Raw genomic sequence first — 19,145 nt, 5'->3', positions numbered from 1 at the left:
TGCCAAGTACTACTGTGCTTCCCCAAAAATAAGACCTAGCCCGACCATCAGCTCTAATGCGTCTTTTGGAGCAAAAATTAATATAAGATCCAGTATTATATTATATTATATTATATTATATTATATTATATTATATTATATTATATTATATTATATTATAGACCCGGTCTTATATCATATTAAAATAAGACTGGGTTTTATATTAATTTTTGCTCCAAAAGACACATTAGAGCTGATGGTCTGGCTAGGTCTTATTTTCGGGGAAACATGGTACTGCTTGCCCAGTGCCCATACTTTGAGAACCACCTTTTTAGGGAAAAGGCAACCTTACATGTGTTTACTTCCTTTCTGGGGTCTTGACAGAGTTATTTCTCATTGCCTTGGTAAATTTCCAATGTCCTTAAAAATGATATTTCTTTTCACATATTTCTTACAGTCAGAGAGAAGGTTGTTTTGAACTATCTACTCTGTTGTTGCCAGAAGAAAAATTTCCAAACTGATAATGATGGCCAATACTTACAGGGAAAGTATTATGTGTCAGACCATGGCTGGCATGGCTATTGGTTGTACAACTCTAGGGGGCATCATTCACATTGTTTTATATGACTGGCCCCACAAAGTTACTGGGGCCACCTGAAGTTATGTAATGCAGTTACCCTGTGTAGCTTGGCACTGTGCAACGATTTTTTTTTGTTAGTTTCAGGTGTACAAAAGAATGTAATGTTTAGACATTTATACCCCTCACAAACTGATAACCTCCCTCCCCCAATCTACTATCCCCCTGACATCATATATAGCTGTTACAATTCCATTGACTCTATTCCCTAACTTGTACTCCACATCTTGTGACTATATATATATATATATATATATATATATATATATATATAAAATTATAGTTGACATTCTGTAATGATCTTTATATTTATTATTTCATTTACCTTCACAAACTTTCTATTATTATCCTTAGTTACAGATGAAGAAACTAAAACTTAGGATGAATGACTTTTAACGGTCACAGAGTTTGTAAATGACAAAATTTCGAGGAAAACCCAAGATAGTCTAACTGCTAAGACTCTATTGCTTGATATGTGGGAAACAAAGTTTGCATTAATCCTTTAAAATTCCCACCTTCTCAACCTGTAAAATGGGCACGATCGTATTTATTCTCCACCTCAGAGTTGGGTCGAGTGAATTAATGAAGCTGTGGGCTTAAGCTCTTGAGAGTTCTTTGGAATAAGAGAATTAAGTTTCATTATCACAGTACTGTTCAGGAAAGTAGTTTTGCTACAAAGGTATAAACACCTCCAGTTGTTAAGCAAGCAAATGAAGACAACCAATGAAGCAGAGATAAGACCTAGGCAGGTGTTTCAAACAGCACTGCAGAATGATGGCAAGAGGGACCCACCTTTCAAATGGCACCCTGCTTTAAAAAGCAACAGCTTTAAAAAGCAACAGCTTCATCTACTGAGGCATGTAAGACCAAATTTCTCCTCCCCTCGTTTTTCTCTTTCTTTTAAGACATCAGGTGTTCAATTAATTTCTTCTTTCCTTTCTTCTTTTTCCTCAGTGAACTACAAAATGTTAATTTAGAAAGTAAGGATTTTGAGAGTCTTTAGACACTCAAACATAAAAGCTTTTACCTAGGCTGGGTCAATAGTGACCACAAATCTATCTTACACCTTCCACAAATCTAATGGCCATCTGTTGGCTGTTTCATGGTTCATGTGAAAGCACTTGATGGTCTCAGCTCACTCGCTAGTCCACATCAGAACTGGCATTGCCAGACACTGGTTGGCATTCTCAACACAGAGGCCAAGACCGCAAGTGAAAGTTTTACCCCTTTGAGATTGCCTCCTAGAGAATACGAGCATGGGGCAAAGGAAAAGGGGTATGAGTCAATGAGGAAAAGAGAGTGTTGTCTTACCCTTCCACATTCTTGACTACAAAGAAGATACCTCTTTGCAGACCTTGGGAAGAAGATAGCTTCCTGGTTTGTCATTCATTTTTGGAATTTTATCCAGCAGAGGAGAGAAGACAACTGCCATTCATAAATGATGTAGGTGATGTTGTGCAGCGGAAACTGCTCTTGCTCTCTTGACTGAAGAAAGGACTGGACTGGAGAATAGACAGAAAGGAGAACAGGACTGGAAAGAATGGGCATGAACATATACAGAGCTAGAGACCTTCATTTCTTCTTTGTACATGTAAATAATCACGTGAGCCTCAGAGGCTTAAAGAAGCAAGCAGTAGGATGTCTAATTGTTTCTCTTTGGCCTGATTCTCTCCATTTGGTTCCTCACTCCCTGCAGGAAGGCAGGGTCTCCATCCACTGCTGTTCTTATCTCCCATGGGTTTCATTGTCAAGGACAGGTGTGGACACTGCCACACCTCCACAAAGGTCTACTATTTATTACCATTCCTGGGTCTAGGCATTTCAAGACAAATTTTGGCTCAGGAAACAGACAAACTTCCTTCCCCCCACCCCAAAAGGAGGCGATTGAGTTTTAAGTTCCATTTTGTTGCTGTTGTTTTTGTTGTTGTCCTCATTTACTACTTTGCCCCAATTACCAAAGTTCTTGTCTAAAACCAAGGGCCTTTCCTGGACTTTTGTCTAAATCTCTGAATCTTTATCACACTGTCAATAGATTGAATATGGTAGGATTCAAATTTCAGTAGGTTAACACGTGAACAAAGTTGAGAAGGTAATAGTGAAGAACATAGACTATTCCTTCCAGAAATCTGGTGGTAGAAGAGAAAGAGAGAGCAATGGGGTGATGGTAGTGGGGGGTGCAGGGAGATTTATTAGGATGAGGGAAGAATCATGCATATATTTTCAGATTAAGAGATGGTGGGCCGGCCCGGTGGCTCAGGCGGTTAGAGCTCCAAGCTCCTAACTCCGAAGGCTGCCAGTTCGATTCCCACATGGGCCAGTGGGCTCTCAACCACAAGGTTGCCAGTTCAATTCCTTGACTCCCACATGGGATGGTGGGCAGCGCCCCCTGCAACTAAGATTGAACACGGCACCTTGACCTGAGCTGCCGCTGAGCTCCCGGATGGCTCAGTTGGTTGGAGTGCATCCTCTCAACCACAAGGTTGCCGGTTCGACTCCCGCAAGGGATGGTGGGCTGTGCCCCCTGCAACTAAGATTGAACATGGCACCTTGACCTGAGCTGCTGCTGAGCTCCCGAATGGCTCAGTTGGTTGGAACGCATCCTCTCAACCACAGGGTTGCCAGTTCGATTCCTCGATTCCTGCAAGGGATGGTGGGCAGCGCCCCCTGCAACTAAGATTGAACATGGCACCTTGAACTGAGCCTCAACCACAAGGTTGCCACAATTCCTTGACTCCCACATGGGATGGTGGGCAGCGCCCCCTGCAACTAAGACTGAACATGGCACCTTGAGTTGAGCTGCTTCCTGGATGGCTCAGTTGATTGGAGCTCATCCTCTCAACCACAAGGTTGCCAGTTCAATTTGACTCCCACAAGGGATGGTGGGCAGCACCCCCTGCAACTAAAATTGAACATGGCACCTTGAGCTGAGCTGCCGCTGAGCTCCCGGATGGCTCAGTTGGTTGGAGCGCGTTCTCTCAACCACAAGGTTGCAATTCCTTGACTCCCACATGGGATGGTGGGCAGCGCCTGCAACTAAGATTGAACATGGCACCTTGACCTGAGCTGCCGCTGAGCTCCCGGATGGCTCAGTTGGTTGGAGTGCATCCTCTCAACCACAAGGTTGCGGATGGTGCCCCTGCAACTAGAAATGGCAACTGGATCTGGTTCAGAAGGAACGACAAGGGTGCTTGTTCAATACATTGACTCCCATATGGGATGGTGGGCAGCGCCCCCTGCAACTAAGATTGAACACGGCACCTTGACCTGAGCTGCCGCTGAGCTCCCGGATGGCTCAGTTGCTTGGAGTGCATCCTCTCATCAATAATGTGCTCTATTTTCTTTGTGCGGTAGAAGGCAAAACTCTATACTGAGAGGATGTTGGGAGCCTGAGGAATGTGTCAAAGATTTGTGGGAAAAGGGAAAGGAGACCACAAGAGAACAGATGTGGAGGGCTGTTGGCAGGCCTGGGTTCAGATGGATTTTCACCCTCTGTCTCTATACTAGTATTATCTTTAAAATCATCCACCATAGCTTGGCTTTTAGTCATGCAGCTGGGATAACTGCTTTTTATTACATAAGGAGGTTGGATGTGAGGCTTGGAGAGAAAACAGACTATAGAAAATTTTGCCCAATATATACATGGAATAGGGAAAAAAAACAACAGGGGCTGTCAAAAAGTTTTCAAAGAACTTTATAAAAAACTTTTCTCTTATTTAAGTCAAAACAGCATGGAAGATAATAATATGGTATTCAAGTTCCATTCTCTCTGTCGGGGGTGACGCTTGAAGAAAAAGAAAAGTGTATTCTGTGGTTAGTCATATTTTAATTGGTCACAATATGAAGCAAAAGTTCAAAACTAAATACTAGAAATATCTCTCCTCTGGAACATTCAGTCAAAATCTGTGGGCGCAAAAAGCCTCAAAATGACAGCCAGAGAATAACAACAACAATAAATATTATTGTCATCCTAGACTTTTAGGCAAGCAGATGACATTGAAATGAGTCAAGTTTGAGTGTGTTTGGGGGGTTATGGGGGGAAGGCCTGGAGTGGTTCTCCTGGTCACACCTAGCTGAAGACTCAGCCTGAGCCTGAGCATTTAGCATTAATTCCCCTGCAAGGGTGTTTTTGCTTTGAGCAAAATTTTGATGTGCACAGAATTCATCTCAGGCATTTGCAGTCCTGCCTTTTCATGCCCTTTCTCACCTTTGCATTTCCTGCTTCCAGCCCTGAGAAATATCCAGTGCCTTATCTCATGCCTTCACTAATAAAGAATTTGAAATGCATTCACACTAAAGTAAAAATAACTGAAGATGGAAAAAATCAGTTACGTATCTCAGGAGTACTAGCACTTTAATAAGGCAGGTCTTAGGTAAAATAAATGTTACTGAACTATGAAATATCATCACATGGATAGAAGCCTTATTCTGCTTATTCATAAAAGGCATTTTGAGGCCATCCCACACTCCTGCCAGCAAGAAGCCTATGTGGGACAGCGTATAGAATTATTTGAGTCCTGGAAAGGAACTCAGAGAGTTTAACATGCTGTGTTGATTGAGACGATGTCAAAATCACCATAATAAAACTAAGGGTTAGTATAGACAAAATGATCTATGAACTCTTTAGCATTTAACATTCGACTTGACAGTTTTTGTTTTGTTTTCCTCCAAAGAGAAAATACACACCTTACAGAAAGGTGTCAGGTCTGCATACATGTTCAAACACATGCATCTCTGTGCCCATGGGTTTGGTAAGATCCTTGTGCAGTGCACATTCCACCTGAAGTCCCTATGCACAGCCAGTCCCTGTTACTTATGAACTTAGTCCATAGCCACTCTGTGAAGAAGGCACTATTATCTCAATATTACAGAAAAGGGAGCCAAGACAGAGAGCTTGAATGACTGCCCAAGCACACACAGCATGCAGGTGGTAGAGCTGGGATTTGAACCTTTGAGTTTCACAGGGTTACAGTGTGTGGATTCTAACCACCTTGCAAACTGGCTTTGAGATCCTGAGAGGCAGTTGTTACTGAACTGGGTGTTGAAGAATGAGTTGCCAGGAATGGGGTGGGTGGGGCTTGATTAGTCTTCCACATACTTGACAAAGCACGGTGGATTTGGAGAATGAAAGAGCTCAGCACGGCGGGCAGTATAGGATGGACACGGTGGGAGTGACTGTTCATTCCAATCAGTGCATGTCAATCTGGGTTTTCACCTGTTTTTACAGCATATTACAAATTACACCTCATTTTACTCTTGAAAGAGTCTGGATTTGGCCTGTATTAGATGATCCCCTCATCTATGAAGGTCTGTTCATACAGAACCTTGTACAGCATGCTACAGAGCCTTCAGCTGAGTTCATGAGCTTTTAAAATTCAAGAATCAGGGTCTATGGAAATTTTCATACTTGAAATTGCCTCTTCATTTCCAGACTACCTTACATGCTCCTTGAATTGTATTTCTTAGGATGGTTCACCATTCTTACCCTTGTTTTTTTTTTTTTTTTTTTTTTTTTTTTTTATTAAATTTATTGGGGTGACAATTGTTAGTAAAATTGCATAGATTTCAGGTGTACAATTCTGTATTACATCATCTATATATCCCATTGTGTGTTCATCACCCAGAGTCAGTTCTCCTTCCATCACCATATATTCGATCCCCCTTACCCTCATCTCCCACCCCCCACCCCCCGCCCCCGACTTCAGAAAAGTGATGAAATCCAAGTCATTCTGGATAATCAAATCGCCTATTTTCAGGGAGCTTATTGATTAATTGGTTTTATTGTTACAAGATTTATTCTAGTAAATGACTAGATTCAGAATATGGTCAACTCCTGGCTGCAATTGCGTAAAGATTGATCATGCATTAACTCATTTCTTGCTAGTAGAAAACAGAACTTTACTTATGTAGATAAAATATAAACTACCCACTGCCTTCTTTTTCACTTGCAGAAAGTGGCAATATTAGCATGTGACAGGACCAGGATAAATTAAGTGAAAACTGCACTGCTTCAGCACCAGTAAAAATGGCAGACTAGGTAAACTCTGTGCTTGCATCCTCTCACAACCATATCAAAATTACAATTAAACTACAGAAAGAAAAAACATTATTGAAAATTGCCTGAAGTCTAGCTGAACAGAAGTCCTATAACTAAGGACATACAAAAGAAACCATGTGGAGACTGGTAGGAAGGGCGGAGACACAAAACAGGCTTGTCCCAAACCCACATATGGCAGTTAAAAATTGGGAAGGATATCTAAGCTGCAGAGGTTCCTCCTGAAAAGCAAGGGGTTCCAGCCCAGTACCAGTCTCAGACCAGGGTTTCAGTGTTGGGGAGAGAAGTACTAACAACTTCTAACTGTGAAAACCAGTGCAGACTGTGACTGAGTGAGACCGATGGTTGCTGGAGTCCAAGGTAAATCCTCTTACAGAGCCCATGCATGGACTTACTCATTGATAGTCTCACTCACTCTGAGCATCAGTACTGGGGCAGCAGCTTGAAAGGTGCCACATACATATGGGGAGGAACTAAATTGTCTGGCTCAGGGCGAGGGCTGGAGGGGCAACTTTCTCCCAGATAGAAGTACTGGCAGAATCCAATGTTCCTTTGTTGAGCCCTCCCATCACCCAGCCTGCACATGCAAGTGGGTACCATATCTGAGTTTCCATCAACCTGGCTAACACTGTTCACCCCACCCTGGTGATTCCTTGAGACCCTGCCCCACCCAACTTGCAGACCCACTCAGGCCACTTCCAGTGGCTTTTCCATATGAATTGCCTATCTTGGCTCATGCTATGGACTGCCCTAAACTCTCTCAAAGATCACAAACCCCAAACAAGCAGTATCTGGCCTTGGCATTCCCCCATACCTCTTGCTGAGCAGCCCCAAGCCCAGAATTGGTACAGCTTTGGTTTGAACCTTGTCTTCTCCCAGTCATCTTCAAGGCCTGCACAGGTGGGCCATCTGCAGATTGCTTTGTGGATCATGCCAGGTGGGCCCAGGCAGGGCACAAGCAGTGGCTTAACTAGACCTGCACCACAGTCTCTCCCAGGAAGTCCCAGAACCAATATACCTGGTGGCAATCTTCAGACCACAACAGAAAAGAACTCCACAAATGACACACTGAAAGGGCAGACTGGGCAGGCACCAGATCCCTGCTAAAGTGAATCCTGCTCCATAGGGCCAGCCCTTGCACAACAGCTCCTGCACTGTAGTCATGGCCAGTCCTCATAACCAATCAGCCCAAGGATCAATTCCTCCCATTGATGTGCAAACAGCAACCAAGGCTCAACTACAAAAGGAGGGCACACACGACCCACACAAGAGACACACTTTCAGGACCTGGCTCAGGTGACCAGGGAGATTGTGTCACTGGGTTTCACAGGACACCTACTAAATAAGGCCACTCTACTAAGACTGGGAGAGATAGCAGCCCTATCTAACACATAGAAGCAAACACAGGGAGGCAGACAAAATTGGGAGACAAAGAAACATGTCCCAAATGAAAGAACAGAGCAAAGTTTCAGAGAAAGAACTAAACAAAATGGACACAAGCAATCTACCAGATGCAGAGTTCAAAACACTTGTTGTAAGGATGCTCAGTGATCTCAGGGAGAACTTCAACAAAGAGATAGGAAACATAAAAATGGAAATAGAAAACAAAAAAGAATCAGTCAGAAATGAAAAATACAATAACTGAAAGAAAAAATACATTAGAGGGTATCAACAGTAGATTAGATGAAGAAGAGGATCAAATCAGAGATTTGGAAGACAAGGTAGCAGAAAACACCCAATGAAAAAGCAAAAAAAAAAAAAAAAAATAAGGATAGTTTAAGAGGCTTCAAACATACCAACATTCATATCATAGCGATACCAGAAAGAGAAGAGAGAGGGCAAGGAATTGAAAACCTGTTTGAAGAAATAATGATAGAAAACTTTCCTAACCCGGTGAAAGAGATAGACAAACAAGCCCAGGAAATGCAGAGTCCCAAACAAGATGAACCCAAAGATGCCCACACCAAGACACATCATAATTACAACTCCAAATGTTAAAGACAAATAAAGGATCTTAAGAGCAGCCAGAACAAAAGAAGTTAGTTACATACAAGAGAGCTCGTATAAGACTGTCAACTGATTTCTCGACAGAAACTTTACAGGCCAGAAGGGATTAGTATGAAATATTCAAAATGATGAAAAAGAAACATCTACAGCCAAGATTACTCAGTGGATCTACTGTTTAGAATTGAAGGATGGATAAAGAGCTTCTCATACAAGAAAAATCTAAAGGAGTTCATCATCACAAACCAGTATTATAAGAAAGGTTAGAGGGACTTTTTTAAGAAGAAGAAGAAAAAAAAGATAAAACATATGAATAACAAAATGGCAATAATTACTTATTTATCAACAATTACTTTAAATGTAAATGGAATAAATGCACTAATTATAAGACATAAGGTGACTGAATGGATAAGAAAACAAGACCCTTACATATACTGCCTACAGGAGACTCACATCAGATTGAAAGGCACATACAGACTCAAAGTAAAGGGACAGAAAAAGATATTTCATGAAAATGGAACAAGAACGAAGCTGGGGTAGCCTTACTCATACCAGACAAAATAGACTTTAAAACAGAAACTATAACAAGATACAAAGAAGGACCCAGCAATTCCATTTCTAGTTATTTATCCAAAGAAACCCAAAGCACTATGTTGAAGGGACATGTGTACACATATGTTTATTGTAGCATTTACCATAGCCAGATACAGAGGCAACCTGGGTGTCCATCAATGGATGAATGGATAAAGAAGTGGTGAGAGATATATCTATATATCTATATGTCTATATGTCTATATGTCTATATATATATATATATAAACATTACTCAACCGTAAAAAAAAGAAAAAAGAAGTCTTGCCATCTGCAATAACATGGATGGACCTAGAGAGTAATGTGCAGAGTGGAGTAAGTCAGACAGAGAAAGACAAATGCCATATGATTTCACTTATATGTGGAATCTAAAGAACAAAATAAATGAATAAACAATAGAGAAACAAACTCAGAGAACATTTTGATGGTTGCCAGTGGGACAGAAGTTCAGGGGATGGGTGAACAAAGGGAAGGGATTAAGAAGTACAGCTTTGGGCCGGCCCGGTGGCTCAGGCGGTTAGATCTCTGTGCGCCTAACTCCGAAGGCTGCCGGTTCAATTCCCACATGGGCCAGTGGGCTCTCAGCCACAAGGTTGCCAGTTCAATTCCTCGAGTCCCGCAAGGGATGGTGGGCTCTGCCCCCTGCAACTAAGATTGAACATGGCACCTCGAGCTGAGCTGCCTCCCAGATGGCTCAGTTGTTGGTTGGAGCGCAGGCTCTCAACCACAAGGTTGCCAGTTCAATTCCTCGACTCCCGCAAGGGATGGTGGGCTGCGCCCCCTGTAACTAGAAAACGGCAACTGGACCTGGAGCTGAGCTGCGCCCTCCACAACTAAGACTGAAAGGACAACAACTTGAAGCTGAACAGAACGCTCCACAACTAAGATTGAAAGGACAACAACTTGATTTGGAAAAAAGTCCTGAAGTACACACTGTTCCCCAACAAAGACCTGTTCTAAAAAAAAAAAAAAAAAAAAAAGAAGTACAGATTTGTAGTTACAAAATAGTCACTGGGATGTAAAGTATAGCATAGGGAATAGAGTCAATAATATTGTAATAACTAGATATGGTGCCACATGGACACTTGTTTTATCAGGGTGATCACTTTGTAAGTTATATAAATGTCTAATCACTGTGTTATACACCTAAAACTAACACAATATTGTATGTCAACTGTAATTGAAAAAATTTTTAAAGTATTTATAAAAACCATTGTTTCATTGGGTTGCAAAAAAAAGAGACATGAGCTGGCTAATTTTAGTGATGGAGCTTTAGTGCAAGCATTCAGAAGGAAGGAAGGAAGCAAGAAAATCATCTCAGATGTTTTACAGGCCTCTTGCAGCCCTGGGACCTCATGTAGAGCTGGAGAGTAAAGAGGAATTGAATGCTGCTGCTTCTACTTACAAGCTGTGTGACTTTGGGCAAGGTGCATAACCTCTTCACCTTTCCCAACTATTAATGGGAAATAATAGTATCTGCTCCACATAGTTGTTGTTAGGATTAAATGAGTTAATGCACATAAGTACTCACAGTGCCTGGCATATATAGTACAACCTCTAAGAGCACTGCTATCATTACTATTTTACTATTATTGTCATTATTCAGCTCATCCAGCTTCCACCATCAACATTAGTGACCCAACAGCAGCTCTGACTGTTCTACTCTCATGACTTTAGAAGTGGATGGCTCCCCGCTCTTGGCATTCAGCCACATTGAAATTCAGTCAAGCTTGACGTTGACTCAGCATCTCGTCTTACCACTTCTTTAGTTCTCCCGTCAGTTTTCTCCCCCACTCTTTGCCATGATTATTTCAAACCTTCTCTTCTAGGCATTCTTTCTCTCACTCTGCTCTTAGCAAACACACAAACACCATGAACACCAGCCAAACAAACACAACAATCCCTTCACTTCTCAGAGAAACCACAAGAAATAAAAAATGATTTCCCTCAAATTCTTGCCAGTAGGTCTACAAAAGTACCTAAATCTACCACCATCTTGCCTCTTGTTACATCCAGGGAAGTGTGCTTTCTGCCTAAAATAGACCCTCACTGTGCTCTGAATCCTACATCCTCTTACCCCTGACAAACCTGATGCTGCCATTTCTCCTGTTCTTCAACCTCATTTCTTCCTATACACAAGTTCTTCCTATACACAGGGTTTTCCTATACACAAGTTCAAATTTCTCCCACCTTTAAAAATGTCCCTCGTTCATATCTCTTTCCTTTTCCAGAAAACATTTTAACATCTATGTATATAAGCTGTCTACACCCCTTCTCCCACCCTGACCCAAGTAAATGCTTGACCTCTCTAATGTCACCTCCTCTTCACCACTCAACTCAAATTGCCCTCACAAAGTCACCAGTGTCATGGATTTTGCTAAATATACCAGTGTACATCATTTGGTGGCATCCAACCTAATTGACTACATGACAACCTGATGCTAGTTTCCTGATCTGACTCCTGCTTCTCCAGCTGCTTCTCAGTCTCCCCTGCCAGTTCACCTTCTCCTTTGAGAACATTTAAATCTCTTAAATCCACCCACTTCTCTCTACCTCCACTGGCACTACCTTTATTCAAAGCATCGACTTCTCCCACTTTGACTGTTCAATAGACTTCTGAATACTCTTGGGATGACCTTGCTTCAGCTGTATGCACTGCAGTGACCACGCCTTTATCTGAACTCATTTAATAACCTTCCAATTGCTTAGAATAAAATAAGGTAATAGCAGTGATCTTTAACATTGTCCCAAACCCCCTGCATGTTTTTCATGGCCTCTCCAGTTCCATGTTATACGCCCCTGTCCCTTACTTTCTGCTACTGATACACTGGCTTTCTCTTTATCTTTCATGGTCATGGTTTATTTTGTTTTGTTTTTTGTTTTATCAGCATCAAGCCTTTATGTGAGCTTGTCCTTTGGTCTGAATGTTCCTGGCCACTCTTTGCTGAGCTTCTGTTTATCCTTCAGGAAAATTTCCTAAGACACCTGACAACTAAGTAAGTAGAGTCTTTCTGTTACAGGCTCTCATGGTACCTTGTACTTCTCCTTTATAATAATTATCACAGTTGACTATTTGTGTTGTTTTTGAAGTAATATCTTTCTCTGCTGCTAGTTTATAAGTCCATGAAGACTTATTTAAGCTTTTCTATTTCCACACTGTTCTCTCAGCATCTAGAACATTACCTGGATCACAGAGATTAAATGAATGATGGAAAGAAAATAAACTTCAATTTTCAATACCATTATTCCCAAGGTAGATTTGCAAAGTCGCTGCATATATCAGTGTACTTCTAAGGTTTAAACTCAAGGACCCTACGTTCCCTAACTCCTTCATCACCTCAACCCCCTCTTCTAGTTGAGCTTAGGAATCTTGTCTAGATGTCTACCATCACCACCACTTCCGTAAGACATGCCTTGAGTATGTTTTCCTCCCAAACCCTCTGTTTCTCATCTCTATATCAACCATTGGTGTCACCATTTCCTTCACTTCTTTAAAGTCAAAACCAAAGAAGCTTTAAAAACAGCACTTAAAGTTCTTTTTTTTATTGAGGTAACACTGGTTAACAACATTTTGTAAATTTCAGGTGTACAACATTATAACTCAATATCTGTATACTCTAATGCATGCTCACTATCAAAAGTCTGGTTTCCATCTGTCACCATATATTTCAACGCCTCAGAGTTTTTTTTCACTACAAAAGTAACATATGTTCATTGCAGAAATTTGAAAAATATTTTAATAAATGAAATAAGAAAATAAAAATCAGCTATTTGTCTAACTAGCAATCATTATGGTAACTATTTTAGTATATACTGTTTCCAACTTTTACTGTGCATAACAATACACTCTTTTAAAAGCATACCAGGATCCTGCCTTCATTTTTTTATTAACAGTTTTATTATGAAAATTTTCAAATTAGATTTATATTATTAATACTTATCAACATTGAATCATTCTTGTTTTATCTAATTCCTTTTATTTTTTGAGTATTGTAAAACAAATTCCAGATTTCACATAATTTCACCCTTTAACACTTCAGTATATACCTGTAGCAGTAAAAACTTTTAAAAAACATAACTAAAATGCCTTTATAACATCTAACAAAACTAACAGTAAATACCCAATTTTGGCTAATACTTAGTCTGTGTTTGGTTTTCTTTGACTGTCTCAAAAACGTCTTTTTACAGTTAGCTTATTGAGTTAAGATCCAAAGACTACATACTGCATTTGATTTATATATACAGATTTTTAAAAATTAGGAACATATTGTGCACATTGTTTATTATCTGCTCTTTTAACTTAACAATATGTTTGCACATTTTCCCATGTATTAAAGATTTTTCTTCATTGATTTTAATGTCTACACAATATTCTATACTTTTTATATCTAACACCTTATTATTGAACATTTAGCTTATTTTTAATTATATCACCCAGGAGGAAGGCTGTGATGTACAAACAGGAGACATGACTCATGAGAAGTAGAAAATCTGGGCTCAAGATGAATAATATGTATATATGTTATATATTTCATGTTGCTCTCCAAAAGGGGTACACCAATTTCCCATCCCATGAGCAGTGTATTCCTTATAAATACTAGGTATTATAATTGAAAAATTCTTATTATTTTTATCCAAATCAATAAGCAAAAGTAATATCTTGTTATTGTTTTTATTTGCATTGCTTAGTGTGGTTAAATACAACTTCATATGTTTAATAGCCTTTTAGACTTCTTTGGAAATGTTCATGTTCACCTTTATAGTCCATTTTTCTAATTTCTTTTACATTTTATTATTGATTTGTAAGTGTTCTTTTGTTGTTGTGTTATTTTGTAAACTTTGCTGAAATTATGTTATGAATATTGTGACTATTGTAGTTTTGAAGTTTGTTGTTTGACATTCTGAAATTTTGTTTACTCTTCCCTGTCATATCCTTAATGAATTCCAATTTTTAATCCTTGTTCCATCACAATTTCTTAAATGTGTCAAGTCCTCTTTCATATAACAGTGCTGTGACTCTAATTGAACTTCTCAACAGCTCTTCTCTCTAACAGATTTTTTAAAAGATTTGTATTAAAATACAGCAAACATACAACATTATATTAGTTTCAGGTGTACATCAAAGTTATTCAAGGTTATATACCTAAAGAAGCGATCACCATGATAAGTCCAGGAACCATCTGACACTGTACCACGTTATCACAATATTATTGACTATATTTCCCATGCTGTACATTACATCCACATGACTTATTTGTTTTATACCTGGAGATTTGAGCCTCTTATTTCCCTTCACCCTTTCCCCTCTTTTCAATTTTTCAATTACAGTTGATATTCAACATTATATTATATTAATTTCAGGTGTACATAGTGGTTGACATTTGTATAATTTAAGAAATGATCTCCCTGACTAGTCTAATACTCAACTGGCACTGTACATAGTTATTACCATATTATTGACTATACTCCTTATACTTCATATCCCCATGACTAGTTTGTAACATCAGTTTGTACTTCTTCCTTCATCTTTTACACCCTCCCCCCAACCTCTTCTCCATCATCCCCAAAAAATCTAGTATACATTTGATACCATACGTAGTTATTACAATATTATTGACTATATCCCTTATGCTGTACCCTAGATCTGCGTGACTACTGTGTAACAACCAATTTGTGCTTCTTAACCCCTTTCTTTTTTCTACTCATCCCAAACCCCCTCCCATCTGGCAACCACCAAAATGTTTTCTGTATCTATGAGTTTGTTTCTGTTTTGTTTATTTATTTTGTTCTTTAGATTCCACATATAAGCAAAATCTTATTGCATCTGTTTTTCTCTGTCTGACACTCCACTCGGCACAATACCCTCTAGGTCCATCCATGCTGCTGCATATGGCAAGAACCCATTCCCTTCCTTGGTCGAGCAATATTCCATTGTATATATGTATGCACCGCCTCCTTTTTATCCATTCTTCCATCAATGGACACCCAGGCTGCCTCCACATCTTGGCCATTGTAAACAATGCTGTAGTGAACATATGGATGCACATGGTCTCTCAAAGTAACGTTTGGGTTTCTTCAGATAAACACCCTGAAGTGAGATTACTGGGACCTTCTTTGTCTCTTGTTATAGTTTTTGATTTAAAGTCTATTTTGTCTGTTATAACTATTGCTACTCCAACTTTTTTTTCTTTTTCTATTTTTATGAGATAACTTTTCCCATCCCTTTATACTCTGTCTGTGTGTGTCTTTCAATCTGAAGTGAGTGTCTTGTAGGCAATGTATGTAAAGGTCTTGTTTTCTATTCCATTCAGCCTTCCTATGTCTTTTGAGTGGAACATTTAATCCATTTACATTGAAAGTAATTGTTGATAAATATGTAGCTATTGCCATTTTATTATTTATAATTTTGATTTTTTTTCTTCCATTTTAAAGAAGTCCCTCTAACATTCCTTGTAATACTGGTTTGGTGCTGATGAACTGCTTTAGCTTTTTCTTGTCTGGGAAGCTCTTTATCTGTCCTTCAATTCTAAATTACAACTTTGTTGGATAGAGTAATCTTGGTTGTAGGTCCTTGCTTTTTATCACATTGAATATTTTGTGCCAATCCCTTCTGTCCTGAAAGTTGTCTGTTGAGAAATTAGCCGATAACCTTATGCAAGCCTCTCTTATAAGTTACTGGTTGACTTTCTCTTTTTTCTTTTAGCATTCTCTCTTTGTCCTTAACCTTTTCCATTTTAATGTGTGTTGCTGTGGGCCTCTCTGGGTTCATTTGTTTGAGACTCTCTGCACTTCCTGGACTTCTATGTCTATTTCCTTCACCAGGTTAGGAAAATTTCCATCATTATTTCTTCAAATTGGTTCTCAATCCCTTGCTTGCTCTCTTCTCCTTCTGATACCCCTATGATACGAAGGTTGTTATGCTTGATGTTGTTCCAGAGTTCTCTTAAACTATCCTCATTTTTTTCTTTTTTGGATTCTTTTTTTCTTTTTGCTGTTCTAGTTAGGTGTTTTCTGCTATTTTATCTTCCAAATTATTGATTTGATCCTCTACTTTATTTAGTCTGTTGTTGATTCCTTCTAGTGCATTCTTCATTTCAGTTATTGTATTCTTCACTTCTGACTGGTTCCTTTTTATGGTTTCTATGTCCTTTTTTTATGCTTGCTATCTCTTTGTTGAAATTCTCACTAAGTTTCTTGAGCATTCTTACAACCATTGTTTTGAAATCTGGTAAGTTGCTCACCTACATTTTGTTTAGTTCTTTTTCTGTATTTTTCTCCTGTTCTTTCATTTGGGATTTATTTCTTTGTTTCCTCATTTTGGCTGCCTCTCTGTTTCTATGTATTATTAGGTAGATCTGCTACGTCCCCCAGTCTTGGCCAGGTGGCCTTATGTAGTAGGTGCCCTGTGGGACCCAATGGCACAGTTTCCCTTGTCACCTGCACTGCATGCTCCAGGAGTGTCCCTTTTGCTGGTTGCATGTGCCCACCTGTTACAGTTGAGCCTTGGTTACTATTGGCATGTTAGTGGATGAGATTGACCCTCAGGCTGATTAGCTGTGGGGTTTTACCATGTCCACAATTTACAGACTGCTGTTGAATCCCACTGAGTGGGATTCACCCCAGCAGGCTCTGGTGTCTGTTGAGACCACCCTTCGGGTGTGCTGCTTGTGTGGGGCTAATTGGGTGATGCTAATTGGGTGGTGGTTTGAAGCAAACCTCCAGGTATGTTGGTTCCAGGGCCTCTTGTGAGAGGCTCTGGTACAGGCTCAGGTCACCCATGGCATGTAACCAGACAGGGATTACTTAGTAAGAGCTACAAAGTGATCCACAGTTGTTCATTTCCTGTATTAATGCTGGAAGCATGTGGAAGAGGCCACACTGCAAACCGAGGACTTCTGCCACCAATAGTGGGCCTGGGGTAGCTCTGCTAAATGCCAGGACACCCTGAGGCCTACTGCCACCTGCCAGCTCCCTTAAGGGTCAGCCACTGATAAAGCCTTGTGCAGTATGCAAATTGGGTGAGGCAGGGTCTCAGGGAATCACTAGAGTAGGAAGAGTTGTGGTAATCAGGTTAATGTAAATTCTGATTTGGCGGCAGTGCTGAGCTGAAGCTACTCAGCAAAAGTCTCAGAGCACACCAAGGCCAGTCACTGCCCATCTGAGTCCTGAGGACTTTGATAGTTTTTCAAGTAAGAGTACAATGTGGTCAGGGCTGGGTTCTCTCTGAGAAAGTGCCTCTGGCATTGGGGGAGTTGGGTGAGGCAGGGTCCCAGTGAGTCAGCAGAGCAAAGCTGTGGAGTTCAACAGACCAATCAGATTCAGGTTTGGCTGTAAGCATAGGGGGAGATCTCAACCCAGGAAAGATGGTGCCTGCCTGCCAGCTGCCTGGGAAAAAACCCGACACAGGGAAAATGCCAACTGTCCTTCAGCCCTCACACTGAGGCCACACAACTCAGTTGGTTCCCTGTATGTCTCTGACACCCTCTGAGTTACTGTCCCTCTGCTGGAGCCGCAGGTGAGTGACTGAGAGTGAGAGAGTCTGTGTATGGGCCTTTTAAGAGGACGCCTTGGTTTCCCACTGCCTTTTGTCCCACCCGAACAGTTGGAATTCCCACTGTTTTTCACAGCCAGATGCAGTGGGTGCTCATTTTCCTGGCACCAGTACTCTGGGCTGGGGAGGGCAGTGTAGAGCTGGGATCTTTTGCTTTTCTGGGGGGAACCGCTGCAGCCAAGATTTCCCTCCCACTTTTCAACCACCACATAGATGGCAGTTCCGTATCTCTGCCCCTCCTACCAGTCTCGATGTGGCTTCTTCTTTATATCCTTAGTTATAAAACTTCTGTTCAGCCAGACTTCAGATGGTTCTCCAGGTTGATTGTTCTACAATTTAGTTGTAATTTTAATTTGTTCACAGAAGGAAGCAGGTACAGTGTTTATTTACTCTGCCATCTTGGATCTTCCCTCTGACTAATTTTTATTTTAAATCTCTATTCTCTTTTCTAGTCCATTATGAAGACTGCTGCCTAATGAATATTTCTGTAGCCACTTTCGTCATATTTCTCTTCCATTCATGACTTGACAATGGCTTTTTTTTTATATCATATCAGATGAAATCTAAACTTTTCAGCCCAGCATTTAGTAACATCCAGTTTGACTTGCACTTTTTTTTTGTAAATGTGTTTCTGATTTTTTTTTTTTTTTTTTTTTTTTTTTTTTTGCACAGGAGGCATTCATGGCAACCTAGGTGACATTCTCACTCTCCCTGTCAGACAACTCTTCTGACCATACTCTTTCGTGTCCTTCTTTTGAAGACCACACTCAGCCAAACCTCTCCATCTTCAAGTCTCTTCTTCCTTATGAAGACTTCTGTGAGTTGCCTCAACTCAGAGATCTTGTCTTCCTCCATCTTTCTAAATACTTGGTTATCTCTACATCTTTTAGCATCTCCTAATTGTTCAATTATTTAATTTTGGCTTCCTCTATAAAAGTGTGATTCCCTTTTTAAGAGTAGGTCCTCTGTTATCTTCTTCTACAGTGCATGAGCTTGTGCCAGTTTGGACACTTACTAACAACAAATTCTTGATGACTTGATTCTACATGGGAAGACAGCACTACTAATTTGCCAAGAGCAGAGCAGGACTTAGAAATCATTTTCCTGGAGTTAAAAATGCTCACAGAAAATCTACTCTTCAATCCTGCCTTCCTTTTGACTAATTTTATACATGGAAAACATGAGTGATTGAATTACATCTTTTTTCAGGAGGCATGGAATAGAATTTTCATCTGTACACAAAGCTAACTGACTCACTGAAAGCAATTTAGTGATCTCAATAGATGGACTGCTGGATAGAAAGGCAGCCAGCAGATGGGAGGTGTCCCTAT

This window comes from Rhinolophus sinicus, linkage group LG09 (assembly GCF_036562045.2).
Source record: "Rhinolophus sinicus isolate RSC01 linkage group LG09, ASM3656204v1, whole genome shotgun sequence".
Taxonomy (NCBI): domain Eukaryota; kingdom Metazoa; phylum Chordata; class Mammalia; order Chiroptera; family Rhinolophidae; genus Rhinolophus; species Rhinolophus sinicus.
The sequence above is the reverse complement of the archived record's forward strand: the minus strand, read 5'-3'. Positions refer to the sequence as shown.